The sequence below is a fragment of the Centruroides vittatus genome, unplaced genomic scaffold (genome assembly GCF_030686945.1).
Source record: "Centruroides vittatus isolate TY-2023 unplaced genomic scaffold, ASM3068694v2 contig_89, whole genome shotgun sequence".
Classification (NCBI taxonomy): Eukaryota; Metazoa; Arthropoda; class Arachnida; order Scorpiones; family Buthidae; genus Centruroides; species Centruroides vittatus.
The window spans coordinates 1,000,077-1,009,533 of NW_027122580.1; the positions used below are offsets into that span (position 1 = coordinate 1,000,077).

At 41.7% G+C, this 9,457-nt stretch overlaps 1 pseudogene; it reads right to left on the reverse strand.

Moving 5' to 3' along the window:
• Nucleotides 1-6,365: 6,365 nt before the first annotated feature.
• On the reverse strand, nt 6,366-7,381 carry LOC136983862 (hydroxysteroid dehydrogenase-like protein 1 pseudogene; annotated as a pseudogene).
• Between the last annotated feature and the right edge of the window lie 2,076 nt (nt 7,382-9,457).

The following is a 9,457-nucleotide window of genomic DNA, read 5'->3' on the forward strand; positions in this document are numbered from 1 at the left end:
ATAACACTAAATAATTATTTTTAATTCTCCTACCGTACGATAGGACTACCTCATTCTTTTGTCCAGGGAAGACGTGGCTTATGTAAATTCGAAAAATAATTTTTAGGATATTTACAAACATATTTCGCCGTTGACGGTAGAAGATGCCGTGGAAGAACAAACCTACCTTAAGATCAGCTATTAATATTATAAAGACAAATATATGTAAATTTTATAGACACTTCGCATCATTCGCTAAAAAATTGAATAATTAAATAATTTCTGAATTAAATTCGTCTGTTTCTTTACAGATGTAAGGAAACAGACGTCGTAAATGCTTAAATAATCATTATTTAAATAAAATACGTCATAATTTTAACTCCAAACAGAAGAAAATGAAGAAGTTTAAGCCGATCGTCTACTCGCCATTCCAGACGAAGCGAACGCCATTATCGACCGTATAGAATTGCCAGATGGCGGCGCTCGTTCGTCCGCCGTTCACGTTTTGGGCTGAATACGTGGGCCTCAACCTCTCTATTATTAACCGTTTTCACCGGATGCAAGAATTATGTCCCCCCTCTTCCGAAGTAAATTAGAAACTTTTAGATGAGTCTAAAAATATATTCGATTTCCACCAAAAAACGCAAAAAACTGCATTTAGAATAGTCCAGTAGAAGCCAAGTTCTTCAGGGTAATTCTTAACCCTCTCCCTCTCCCTCGCAGGAGGGAGGGAATTTCGAAAAACCCCTTTCTACTGTGCATTCTCATGACATACCCTAACGGTGTACCAAATTTCAACTTTCAACTTCTAACCATTTGCTCTGCGGTTATTATTATATTAATAAGTTGGGTTTAGTGAGTTATACTCGATTGACACTTTTTTTTTAACTCTTTCCGCCCCGTGGGCACTAAGAGGGCCTCTTTTAGAAAGCCCATTATGGGTTCGGCCAGGCCCACAATGGGGCGACCGGGTGGTGAGGGCGGGGCCCGACATATCCGAACGAACCACCCCCCGAAAAATTCCTCTAGGATTATTCGATCCTGGGTCCCCCAGAGCGGTAGGCTGCCACCTTGACCGCTCGGCCATCCGGCCGTCACTCGGTTGACACTGGTTTCTGTGTACTATGCCGGACTAGAGTCAAGGCATAGCAATTAAAACAAGATGAAAACTAAATAACTGTGCCAGTGTGTGTGACTGTAGTTGTTGTCTGTACGCTGTCGTGTTTGTTTCGAGTTTTGTGATGATGTAGTAAGTACGGATGATAAACTCGTTCATTTTTATTGTGCATTTCATCCGTTGGTGTGGTTTTCCAACCTTTGTGGTCTGTGGATGCATTGCCACAAAAACACCAAAGCTAGGTTGGTTCCTCACATCTGTTGAGGGTATTGCAGTAGCCATGCGTGGGCCGGTACTGCTTTCGCCACCGGTAACCAAGGGAGACTGTGCCCTATATTTCGAACGTGGGCCTCTGCCTAACCATAAACGCGGACCTTGTTAACCCGGGCGACGTCCGAGACGGTATAATACATTGATCTGGTTACTACCATGATAAATATCTTCACAGAATGTGGGTGTGGTCACTCTTAGCTTCATTTCTCCCCATAGACCTTACTGGCATGGGTGTCCCTACCAGGAGCTTGTGCTCCAGCCTGCATTGCCCTATTGATCAGTAAAATTACTAGGCTCTCCCACCACGACCAGGTGGTGACCATGGGAGAGATATTATTATTATTGTTATTACAACAACCCATCCCAATTATATTATAGTATGAAAAAGTATTAAAAGTTTATGATAATAATTGAAATTTTGTGGGCCCTTGACACTGGGGCCTAGGCCTCAAGCCCTATTAATCTCTATGTATATTCGTCTTTGTAACAATACAATAGACCCCTATAACACGGGTTCATATAACACGGATTCGTATAACAGGGCAAAAAAATTGGGATCGTGTTCGTATAACACGCTAAAAGAGACTGGTATAACAGTAAAACGTCATCGCCGACTCGTGTCGCGACAGGATCGGTCGAATCTGGACCAATAGCGGACATTGCACAAACCGTTGAGTTTAAACGAGCAGCGGACCTACTAGAAACTATTTATTATTTAACGATCATAAAAATTATATTTATATTAATGATGTCTCCAAAGTTCAGCGAATTTTTCGCAGAAAAATAATTTATAGGGAAACACGCGCCCGCCGTTCGACGAGCCACTCCGCGACGAAAACAAACTTAAGCAATGGCATCGTCGAACGGCGCACACTCGGTAAGTAATCCTACAAGTTATTGTTTATAGCATAGTTTATATGGATTATTCCCAAAAAATTATACGTGATTTGGAAATGTTGAGTCAAATTAGTCTAGAATCGGTTAATTTTATGGAAGAAAACCTTTTAAACAACCGTAGCCCGTAAACTGCACACGTGCCGGGCTGTGATTGGCTCATGTATTTAAACATGAGCCAATCACAGCCCGGCACTCGTACAACACGAAACGTATCTACCGTGTTATAGGGGGGGTCTACTGTACATGTAGGCTGACTGGTTACCGCAAACTTTCGATACAATCTGGCTGTGTTAAATGCTGCGAATTACGTCATGCGCGCGCACTTGTTTGCCGCGGAAAATCTCCACACGATCGCGTTCACACTGACTTAAAACGGCTAGCCGCTGGCTGCCAATGTAAAAGCAAACACGAATGATAAAAGAGTTTACACGTTAGAATAAATTATTATTGGCATATTTGTTCTCATATAAAAGAGATTTTGACTGTCAATATATTTTAAGCATGCAGCGCATGCTATGCAAGCCCAGAGAATTCTCCCCTGAGGGACACGATTTCGTTCATCCTCTTTAAAGCATAATAATTCTTGTCGTTTGTCAAAAATTTTTGAAATTTTTCGGGGAGATTTGTGTATTAGGACAGTGATCTTTAACAGGCGGACGCGGCCCCCTGGGGGTCCGTAAGAAGTTTGCCGGGGAGCCGCCAAATTATGCAAAATTTCCTTCAGAATATAATAAAAAGAAAATTGATGTATAACCGAATACGGTATTGAAAAATGAAATAAGAAAGATAAAGTTTTCCTATTTAGTTTTTATTATTTATTTTTTATTTCTTCCTACATACAGCTTTGTTAGTACAGAAGAAATAAATGCAAATATGCTACTTACACCGCAGTATTTTCTTCTTCTATTCCAAAGCAATTCTAAGAAACTATTAAGGCTTGGAATTATAAAAATAATTAGGAAAAATACTAGGCTTTGAAAATTGAGATATGCAAAATCTTTACCACAAGTTGTGACTGTTTTAGTTTAGTTTTACCATCGGTTTTGGATCGATTTATCGACGTGTTTCTTATTTTATTTTCTGTTAAAAATTAATGAGTTTTTCGTGTTTAATTGTGAAGTTTGAATGTTATTTAAACAGATAATGTAATAATAAAGTTATGATTTACATTTATTATATAAAAAATAAAGCAATAATAAAAAATTAATTTATTATAGATAATTTAGCAAATATAAATTATTAAAAAAATGAGGGTCACAAAAAATTATGAAATATTTGGTGGGCCGCGAGTATAAGAAGGTTAAGAACCACTGTATTAGGGAAACGATGCTATTAAATTTTGGTGGTTAAAGGTCGAGGGGTCTGGAGATCTCTGGAGGATGATCGAGTGTCGTATCTCGATTGGGGCCAGAATTAATGAAGATTTTACTCGTTATTAGCGTTTGCAATTCTTTATAAAGCTTATTTCTATCCACGAAATCAAGCATTGTGCGATTTTATAATAATTAATAATAAGAAAAGTTTTTAAAAATAAATTGTCGTAACAGATGGCGCCGGAAAGTTACACGACTCGTTGCCGAACGTGTTTTTAATGGTGAATTTGTAAAAATATTTACACGACTTCATTTCATCTTTTTCTGCCTGTTTTAATGCGGATGTAATGGTCGTCACTTCGTCCTGCCACATGTACGGTGTTTTAAAATACTGCACCTTTAAAATGTATACAGTATTAAATATTCGTCTGCGATTCTTTCCGACTTGCTTTTCTTTATCTATAACCTAGTTGATCTCAACTTTTCGCAAATATGGACACTGTCGCAGTAATGGCTCGGATTAGCCAAAATTTACCATAAATTAGTTTATATTAATACTAGGAAATACGCTCGGAGTTGCTCGGGCAAAAAGTAACGATAGCGAAGATTAACATTACAGCCCATCTTACCCGTTTTCACAGAATGCAAGAATTTGGTCCCCCTGTTTCCAGACTAATTACAGAATTTTTCGATGGGTCTAAAAATATGTTCGATTTCCCGCAAAAACGTAAAAACACCGCATCTGCGCCTGTAAATCTTGCACATCGCTTTCTCTTAACACTTCCATTGTTACTCAGCACTTCCATTGTTAATACTTCCATTGTTAACACTTCCCCGCGGGGGAAGTGTTAACAGCCTCTCCCGGCGAGGGGAATTTGGAAAAATCCCTTCTTAGTGTACATTCTCGTGACTCTAACTGTGTACCAAATTTCAACTTTCAACTCCTAACCGTTTGGGCTCTGCGCTTACTATTATTATTATTACCAACCCAAGTCGATTATATATATATATATATAAAGATTTTGCTGATACGTGCTTATTTTCGTATTCTTAGACAATTAACAACACGTAAACACACGTTTACATTGTTTAAATATAAAATATTTTATTTTCTAACTTTTAAGTACGCGTAGACGACAGTTTTCTTCCCTCTGTAATGTTAGTTTTGGTCATTTAGTTAACACTGCACAGTCGGAGACGTCTGAGCGCGTAACTAGATTTGTGATGTTCCCGAAAGGGGGTCGAAAGAAAACTTTTTCAAATAAATTTCAAATAAACTGGAAGCGAAAACGCTAACTCTATTGTCGAGTCGGATCAAAAGTCATGTCAGTTACGTAAGAGGGGAGGAGAAAAGAAAACTAGTTGTTAAAACAAACGCGAAGACGACTGACGTAACGGATCGGGTGAAATGTCGGCTGGAGAAGACACGAGCGTTCATAACCAGTCAATTCTGGGTTAAAAAGTCAAAAAAGGGGAAAGATTAAACGGTTAAGAAAACATCACGTGTAGTCGTTAAAATCAAAAAATTGACAGAAAATAGAATTATGAGCGCACGATTTACGGATTTAACAAAATCCAGTCAGAGTCGATAAAAAGGTATCAAACAGACACCACGAAACGGACCTTCCTCGTGACCCGAACAAGTCTCGGGTTTTACCTAAAAACAAAAAAGGAGACCAACCGGGAAGCGAGGAAGGGAATACAGAACCAGTCAAAAGACGAAATTCGAGGGAAAAATCATATAAAACCCCGAATCTCGAGGTCAAAACGTCGGTTCTCCTCCAATTTTGGCGGCGGTTGACCATTGTGTCCAGTGTGTCGCGTCCTCTCCGAACTAACCTGACCTTGGAAAAGAAGACCATCTCGCCTAAGGACATGTGTCCTCCTAGCCTCCAGCATCACCACCCACATATGATAAATCCCTAGGCTTTTCCTGGCGCGCAATTAACCGATTGCCTCAAGTCGGCAACTTACAGATTTTTGGAAGCGCCGCGCCGGGGAGAATGACCTTTGGAGGGAAGGAGAGCGTCCAACACGACAATTTTAAGTGTTAGAAACGATAACGATATTCTCTTACTATAAATCTAATGCTTCGGCCAAACCCGTTTCTATCTTTGTTAATCTCATCGAGGTGCAGAGAGAACATTCGGGTAAATTCGACATACGTAGACAATAAAATGACAGGGAATTACCTTGTCGCGACTGAATAAGGATACCTTCTTTGTTACGTAAAGCGAGAAAGCTTTTATATCTAGTAACAGAAAGAGAGAAGAAAAATATTCGAGCTCCAAAGCGATACCCGTATTTGGACTTTTATATGGCGCCCGACCAGACGAGAATCTCATCAAATTCTTAACGCCATTTACACGTTATTATACCCGTCTCGTACGCAAATAGACGTGCAACTTTAAAATCGAATTTTTTTCTCACAGCTATTTCCCGACGTTTAAAATCACGGACCGGATTTATTTCGCTTCGGGCATCCGAGTGTCTTGACCGAAAACCGGAAGTTTCCAAACTGTAGAGACGTTTCCTCCTTCAAATATTAGTCTTTACGTATTGGAAAATCCCATCGACAATCTCCTTTCGACAATTTTCGGTATTCGCACCTTCTTTACTCCTTTGTCCCGCTCACACGCATCTACTCGCCTCATTTGTTCTTTCCTTCCCCTTTCCTGACGCGCGTCTCCCTCTTTAAAGCGATAAACTCCTTCCGGAAGTCGCTCGTAACCGGAAACGCAATCGTTACGCGTTGAATAACGGATTTAATAGAAACCAAACGAATCTATCTGTTAAAGCATTTAATTAAGCCGTGTTAAGAAGGCTCTCATTGCTTCTTTCGACTGTCCAAGTTGACCTGAACAAAGATGGAGCCCCAGTTCCAGAGGAAATAGGGCAAAATGTCGGTGACGTAATGCTGTAGCTCGTGCGTCCAGTAACCGGCAGTGGTCCGACTTCTGGTCAGGGTGTGGATGGCGCTGCGGGTGTACGTCCGGGCATCGGGCACAAAAGTCGACCGTTTCTGCAGATAGCGGCTGAACTCGACTAGCTTGGTGGAGACGTAACCTGGCACCAGCGCCTGGAAAATCACCCCCTTCTCTCGGTATTCGACACTCAGGGCCTCCGACAGGGAGACGACGAAGGCCTTGGAGGCGGAGTAGGTGGACTTGAGGGGCAAGGGACGCAATCCCGAAACCGAGGCCACGTTGACCACACAGCCCCTCCCGTTCTCCAGCATGGAGGGCAGCGCGATCCGGGTGGTGGCCACCACCGACAGGACGTTGATCAGGATCAGTTCCACCAACTCCCGGTCTTCCAGGTCTAGGAAGAAGCAGGGATAACGCAGGAGGGTTCCCACATTGTTGACCAGCAATCCCGTATCCTTACCTTTCAGTTTCTGTTGGAAGAGGGGATAGATTTCGTTTCCCCGTCCAAAGTCGACCAAGACGGTGTCGGTGGCGACTCCTAGTTCTTCCAGTTCCCGCGCGCAGTTCTCCAGCTTCTTTTGGTTTCTGCCGACCAGGACTACGTCCAGCCCTCTTCGGGCCAATTGGATGGCGTAGGCCTTACCGATGCCGTCGGTGGCACCCGTCACCACCGCCCACCTTCCGAATTTATTGAGGTCGACGGGAAAGAGAGGAGCGAGGAAGTAGAGGTGGATTCCTCGCAGAATGGCGATCAGCAGACGGACCGAGAAGAAGAAGGAAGTAACGATCCCCACGGCCACCAAGAAGGTCGATTGGCGGCACTCGTCACGGAACATGGTCGACGCCAGACTGGTCGCTCCTACCTCGTCTTTCCTCTTTTCGTTCGGTCGTCAGAGGTCGACGATCCGAAGCCGAGCGCTCGATCTCTCGGAAAGGTATTTGTCAGTGTGACGACAAGAGTCGGGTGGTAAAGTACGGCGGTCGCTATTCCAGTGTCCACAACATTGGCCAGAAAAGGTCAACGGAAGCGATTACTTTCTTCGAACAAACGGTTAATCGGGAAAACGAGAGCAAAAGACTTTCGTTCTATTCGCTCTATACCAAAATTCGTTTTTAAAGAAAAACGACGCTCTTTGGGGATTTTTTAAAATTCCACACAAAATCTTGGTTATTATTTGTACCCACCTTGCCATTTTTTGATTATTGGAATCAACTTACGTTAGAGACTTTGTCCGTTAGGGCATTTCTCGTTCGATTCAGTTCCTTAAAGGTCGACAATAATTGAACAAATGGGGTGAATGGAAAAGTAGTATAAGTAACGAAAAGTTTTTCCATATTGAAAATACAAAAAAGTGTTACTTTATAAATAAAAAAGGCACAATTGTAGATGTGAACGACATTGTCGGGACGTTAAAAGAGCTGCAGAACACGCCCATAGGAGCAAAGAGTCATCTCCACACGCGACTCCCATACGAAATCAGCCTAGTTCCACGACACGATGGGGAGTCGGGCATTTAGTCCAGGTGACTGTGCCAGTTTTGAGTAGCCCGCTCGACTGTTCGTGGAGTACTCGATGTTGTATAGCTTTAGGGAGTGTCGCCCCGTGCGAACGCCGAAGTGCGAACGATAGCGAGCAGCGAAACGCACGGAGTGGTGCATGGAGAATAGACAGTAGTACCGGTTGAAGGTAAAAATTATTTTCCGTCAGTAGAGGTCACGTAGAAGTTAACGCATTTATTATTTATGTTACAGAGAGTGGTCGCCGTGTCTATAATAGGCCCATAATTTACTGGCAAACACGACGTCCACAAGCAGGACGGCGACCGGACTGTCCTCTTTGGAGAAGAATATACACTCCACGGGATTAGCGAAGCGCTTTGGAAGTAAACTGATTTCCAGGGGCTATATCTCATCGAGGGTCACGGGTAGAAGTACCGTATTGTTCTTTCGACGTTTTTGCTCTCGCGGACTCGCTCTACAGCCGCGTTAAAGTCCCAACAGTGTCATTCGCATCCGAAATCTTACCATTAAAGAATGATGTCAGTAATATGAAAATAAACGTATTTATTTAATTTAATAAAATATGATTGGTTATTGGATATTGGTTAATAAATATTTTATTAGATGATAGATTTTATCACTAATATACTCCAGTCGTACCATTTACCACCCGTACATGACTTTTCCAGCCAACCCTCAATCGTAAAACTTCCTTTCGAACGAGTTTCTAGATGGGACCTAATAAGATAATTATAACATTTATTTATTTTCGTGTCTCGTTTTCCGACATTGTTATAGTGCCTTCTTTTACCTCGGGTAACGAAGCGTTTAACCGACGTAGCCTGCAACGAATAAACACGCCAAGTTTTATATAACTTTATGTATACGTATACAGGTGCGGAGCCGGTTCCGATAGGATGCAGCGCCTGCATGCACGCAGGCGGCAAATTGTTAGGACGGCCGATAGTGCGTTTTAAAATATATAATTCGAATTTATATTTTACGCGCCGAAGCGTGTTAAGTGTCTCGCATCAGAAAACTTAAAAGTGCGAGCAACCGAGAAACAGGTGATGAGGGATTTATCCGTTGAACCAGAGAAAAATTCCATAACCACTACGATTGATTCTTGTTTTAAGTCACGTAAAAAATACAAAAACTCGAAGTTTGTAAACTCTAAGCTTTATTTACGTTAATGTCTTACGATTTAAGTTTAAGATTACACTTAGGTACACTACATTGCGAAAAGTTGCATTAAATAACATAGATACAAGGCTTTACGTTTACGCTTAGTTTTCGTTGCGAATGGGCCTTTATTTCCGTAGCCTTAATCTTAGAGTGTTACTTACACCATTGCTTGGATTATCGACGGAACCGAAAGAAAATTTAAATACAGAAAGAAATGCGCACGAACGCTATTCGTTTAAATTAATTTTTATACACACATACGTATA